Source organism: Triticum urartu, chromosome 5A (assembly GCF_056163025.1).
Source record: "Triticum urartu cultivar PI428250 chromosome 5A, HENAU_Tu73, whole genome shotgun sequence".
Lineage (NCBI taxonomy): Eukaryota > Viridiplantae > Streptophyta > Magnoliopsida > Poales > Poaceae > Triticum > Triticum urartu.
Window position 1 is genome coordinate 464,335,014 of NC_141877.1, and position 6,243 is coordinate 464,341,256.

Here is a 6,243-nt window from a genome sequence, read left to right on the forward strand (position 1 = left end):
GATCGCAAGTCTACATCAGGCACATGTCACTTTCTGGGACGATCACTTGTATGTTGGTCTTCAAAGAAGCAGAACTGTGTATCTCTCTCCACTGCTGAATCTGAATACATTGCTGCTGGATCTTGCTGCGCTCAGCTTCTGTGGATGAAGCAAACACTCAAGGATTATGGCATTCATCTGAAGCAAGTACCACTTTACTGCGACAACGAAAGTGCCATCAAGATTGCCAACAACCTAGTTCAGCACTCGAAGACAAAGCACATTGAAATTCGTCATCACTTTCTCAGAGATCATATTGTGAAGGAAGACATTGATATCATACACGTCAACACTGAAGAACAATTGGCAGATATCTTCACCAAGCCCTTGGATGAGAAGAGGTTTTGCAAGTTACGGTGTGAGCTAAATATCCTGGAATCCTCAAATGTCTTGTGATCAGGCACACATCCTAACCCTTATGCATATTGATGACTTAGATGTGCAACACACAAAGTGAAGTATATCTTCAAATCAATGAAGACATACATTCTAAGTGTGAATACATTAATGTGGAATTTGACTTCAGAGCGCCACGATAAGTGTGCGCCGTGTCTGGGTTTAATACTTCCTATACGGTGGGTAACGCCACCACCAAATATTCTGTTTTGAAGTGTTTCACTCATGGCGTTACCTTGAAATGTCTTCACATTTGATTTGGCTTCGAACTCAACATATCTTCATGATTATCTTCACTATGTTGACTACAGATATATATATATATATATATATATATATATATATATATATGCTAGTGTTCTGTCCTCTACAGCATTCACTTATAGCTATGTCTTCTTGGTTGAATCTTTCTGAACTAAGTGAATGTGATCGGACCCCAACATCTCTATGCTTTCTATCCCAAACTCTATCTCTCCAAGTCATATGCATTCTATTGAAACTGTCGAATGTCTTCACTGCGTCCTTGTCAGCAGAAGATACAGAGACAACCATAAAGTCCGTTTTCAATGCTCATTCCTCCACATAAAATCCGGAGAAGCAGGAACGACCGCCCAACAATCCAGGCGTGCGTGGGACGTGGAACAAACCCCAAACTTCCGCAAACAGGGCACGCGTTCCTCAGATGTGAATCGCCAGGGGCACCTGTGTAATAGCACAGTGCCGCCCCTGTGCCTATAAATTCACACTTACCGCGGTCATTATCTCCTTCTTCCACCCTCGCACGAACCCTAGCACCACCGCTAGCTCTCGACGACGCCGGTGACGAAGCACTTCGCTGCCGCAACCTCTCCGACGCAGTCCTCACGCCGACCGCGGACATCGTTCTCTCCGCCGTCGCCGTAGGTGTCTTCCGTCGCCAAGTTAGGGCACGGAGGACTGAACTGCTCGGCATCATCTCCCACTTCCGTCTAGCAGTTCCAAGTGTGGTAAATAAAACTTCTTTTTACAGCCCCTTTTGATCTCATGGTTCTGTCACTTTCTACCATAAGAAGTTTATCTTCACACAAGTTAGATCTCTCAATCTGCATCTCATAACATGCCTAGTATATTCACTTGTGCTTCATGAAGTAGTTAGATTCCTCACTTGTACTGATCTGTGGGTTCGTACAAATCTGGAACCAACTTCTTATCTATGAGTGAATGTCTTTGCACGATGAGGTCAATGTCTTCTAAACTGCTTAATCTTCAAAACCTTCTGAGAATGCATATGACCTCTTCCCCTTCCCTCGCACCTTAATGCTGTCACAGGTACATGTCCGTGGGAGAATCCTTCGGTTCTCATAGTCTGCATTCATTTGCAGAATTCCTACAGCATCACATAAATTCTCCTGAAGCCAGTTCCTGTTGGTCCAGCAAAAGAAAGCCTTTGAAGCCTTTGAAAGTTTTGAAGCCTTTCAAGTTAAAGTATATGGCTTCAGAAGCAGCAGCAAGGAAGGGGGGCAGACAGCGACGTGAAGGAACTTCCAAAGATCTGCCTGAAGACCTGGCAGAAATGTATAAAACAGATCCTGAAGAGAATTATGGGCAGCGCAAGATCCGAATCCAATGGATTCGACGCTATTGGGCAGAACAATGGTTCAAATACCGCTTCGTCACCCAGGAGTATGCTGAGAAAAGTGCCATCAAGAGACCATGGGGGGACATCCTCTACAAGAATCTCATACCCAGGACCAGAGATGAAGCCATTGCTCAAGGCTTCTACCCATGCATGGTCCGAGGACCACAGCCTGATGATGCGCATCCGTCGTCACTTCTCTGGTGTCGTGATGACAATCTGTTCAAGCGCAACTTCCAGTTTGCCCAACAATCAGCGAAGCAGAACAAGAAGAAATTTGGGTTAGACTTCAACCCTGGTCCCTTAGCACCAAGGGCAGATGGCACACGCTACGCAGAACCCAATATCATCGGTCCGTATGCCAATCTTGAGGGCCTCATCACCCGCATCTTAGTCCAAGGGACTGCCGTGAATGACCCTCCAACTGATTCTGAGTCTGATGAAGCTCCTGCTGTACCGAAGCCAAAGCAGTCGAAGAAGCCAAAAGCTTCAAAGCCAGCCCCTTCATCAAAAATCTCAAGGGCGAAGCCATTGGCAACTGCACCTCCTGAAGATAGTGCGCAGTCTGAAGACGTATCCCGCGTCTCCAAGCCCTAGAAGGCCAAGGTGCCTCAGCCACACACCGGCAAAGAGCTCACTGCTGCTGCCATTCTGCGCAGCGAAGCAATTGATCTGTCAAGTGATGAAGATCTTGGAGATGACGCTCTAGAGCAGCTCATCAAGAGCAAAGAAGAAGCTGAAATCTTCAACAATTTGCCTCTCTTTGATGTCGCCATCATCCACAACTTCATCGACGAATGGTTTGCCACACCAAACATCAGCTTCGAAGATCTGCAGCTGCCTGTTGGCCTCAGGGTCGCCTTTCAAGGCGCAATTGCTTCAGAACTTGCCATTGCCCAGCGCATTGTTGAATTGAAGCAGAAAATTGATCATGAAAAGGCTCAGTTCAAGAAGAATATGGCCAAGCTCAGCGTGCAAGAAGTGAAGAGCTTCAAAACCATGTTGCATGAGCTCAAGGAAAATTTTCTGAAGAAGCGTGCAGAAGCTCAGGGCTCACGTGAGCGAATGAAGTCTCTGGCTGAAAGATGTGTAGAAGCCTACAATGAGGCTGAGAAGCGCAAGGCACTTGGCCGTCCTGGCATCGCCCCAAGATGGCCACGAAGAAGAAGAAGAAGCCTGCTATGGCTGAACCAGAGGCACCTAGGCAAGAAGCAGTTCCAATTGTCTTCCCAACTGCAACGACTGGCTCGAAGCCAAAGAGCCGGTCAACAGCTTCAGAGCTCAAGAAGACAAGAACTGCTGAGGCTGAAGCCAGAAAGAGGAAAAGCTCTGAAGCCTCTCCTACTGCCCCCAGCAAGAAGAAGTGAAAGATCAAGAAATCTCGGGCTGCTCCCACAGAGCCCTTGATAGTTGAACCTATCTCTATGGTTCACCCCAACGCAGAACGACAACTGACAGTTCATGAGCCTGCTTCCACAGAGGCTCCTGAAGCTGAAGACATACCAGCAGCCGACCCCATTGCTGCTGAAGACATTGGTCATCAGGACAATGTACAAGATGATGCAGCCCTTCCTCAGTATGAACAAAGCGAGCTCATCAGCATTGGTCGTCCTCTGACTCCAATTGCACAAGATGCGTCATGGGCAGATCGCCCTCAAGAGGAAGAAGACATTGAGGCCCAGCCCACTCCAACCCCACAGGCGTCGTCTGCATTCCGCAGGCTTCGCAAAGGTCCAAGGCCTCAAGTCTATGCTGAAGACATTCCGGCTGCATCAGCCGAAGAAGAAGCACCACAAGAGCCCACTCCAATGCTTCACCAAGAAGCAGTTCTCCAGGAGAACGTGCTTGTGACTGACCCTCCAGCTAGTCAAGCGGAGGCTGAAAATATTGAGGCTGCCACAACCAACACTGAAGCCAATGTGGAGCCCTCCCCACCAAAAGCTTCAGCAGACAACGAAGCTACCGATCCAGACACTTCTGTTCCTGAGTCTGCTGCTGGTCCTCAATTTGATTATCATGTTGAGCACAGGCCTCATGTCCAGAAGCCAGTCCCAAGGCTGCCAAGGTTCCCAGGTCCTACATCAGCACCTGGCTCCTTCGACATCAATAGCTTCAAGGCAGACAATACGTTCTTCAACAGCTCCAAGAACCCCTATTCACGGGAAAGGATTTCATCAGATAGGTTCTGGAGCTATCCTCAGCGCAGCTACTATTTATGCATCCTATACAACCAAGGTCGCATCTTCCCGCACAAGCGCCTTGATGTTGAAGCTATTGCTGGTCTACCCTGTTTAGAGGAAGCGCTGGATTGCTTCAAGCAAGTGGGTCTGCTGCAGTTTATAACTGATGAAGAGCGCTGGAATGAAGAGCTTCTGTTGCAATTCTATGCCACCCTACACATCAAGGGATACAACAGAGATCCGAAGACTTGGGCCCTGGAGTGGATGACCGGCAATGTCCATCACGAAGCCAATGCATTCGATATCATTGAGCTCACCGGCCTGCCCACTCCTGGCGAACTCTTTGAGGAAGGTTGTCCACTACACACTGAAGCTCTTGAGAGCATATTCCAGAGGCCTGAACCAAATATGAGTCAGATGCTCTCCATGATGAAGCCACTGCCTCTCGATGCTCCTTATCCAACAGAGTTCTTCGTTGAAGACTTTGAGTACCTGCCCAAAACAATCTATCACATTATCAGGCAGACTCTCTGGCCTATTAAAGGGCACTCTCCAAATGCCAAGATTGAGGGTGCAATGAAGACTCTGATATTCTGTATCCTTCATGGCAAATGCTTCAACGGACAGGATTTCTTCATACGCCAACTCGCTGCATCAGGCTCAGATCTGTTTGTCTTAAAGTTCTATGCTCCTTGGGTAATGAGACTGATCAAGCTTCACTCTGCGATCTCATATCAGCCTTCAGCCCGCAACCATCGGATCTTCTTGCCAGATGTGGATACCTCTGCTGAAGCTATATATCCTGAGCCTGCCAAGCAACCTTTGAGTCCTCAGAATGCAGAACACCAGAGCTTCACTCAAAACGATGAAGGTGTTGAAGCCATCTCCAGGGTGTATCCTTTGGCTGGCACTACACGTGCGCCACACCCTGCTTCAACTGAAGACACTGATAGTGCAACTGCTTGAAGACCCAAGAAGCGCGCTCGTGTTCTCAATGACCGAGAGCTTCTTGTGGCCCTTCATCAAAAACAAGATAGGCATCACGACTGGCTAAAGCGTCAGATGAAAAGCCTCTTGGTGGATGTTAATCGTCTTCGAAATCTTGCCACCAAGAATGCTTTCGTCACTCATGAAACCTGTCGTCGTACATGGAAAGGGCTATCAATGATGTGTACTGAAGCTGAACTTGAAGAGGATGGCTTCACTGAGCGATTCAAGTTTGACACAACACCTCCTAGAAGGGCTGTGATGCGCAACACACCATCACTTGAAGACTCTGAGTTTTCTTCATCTGCTGCCACAGTCACTGCCAGAATCATTGATGAAGAAGACGATGCTACATCACCGCCACCTGCTTCAGCACCTCCAAGCTCTTCTGCACCGCCAAACACCTCCAACGACCCTGCTGCTCCTGGGAACGAGTAGACACTCTATGTCTTCAAACCTTTTTGGTCCTTGCTGACAAAAGGGGGAGAAGCATATGGGTTGATAGTCTTCAAGCGGGTCCATATGGGCGGGTTCTTTATGTTTTGCTATATTTTGCTTCGTGCTTACAACTCTCGTTTTTGCTTCATTTGGTTCTTATGAGTTGTAACACTTAAACCAGATGGTCGTCTGCTACTTGTTTGCCACCCTATTTTTGCGACGATAAATTCCGCACTTAGCTCATTCTGCAGACGTCCATTTTCCATTATGCATGTCATTATATTCATATACTTTCACATGCATAGTGAATTGTCATCATAAGCTGAACTGGATCTCCAAGTACAACCTGCCATGTGCATTTGCATTCCAAAAACAAATTAACTTATATGCACATCTTCAGGGGGAGCCCTTGCAACTTATGAAGACAATTCCTTATCCTTTACAATTTCACAGACTATATTCCCCGTTGAAAACTTCAACTAGTTTGTCATCAATCACCAAAAAGGGGGAGATTGTAAGTGCATCTAGTGCCACCCCTAGTTGGTTTTGGAGTATTGACGACAAACCTAGTTGAGGGACTAATGTGTT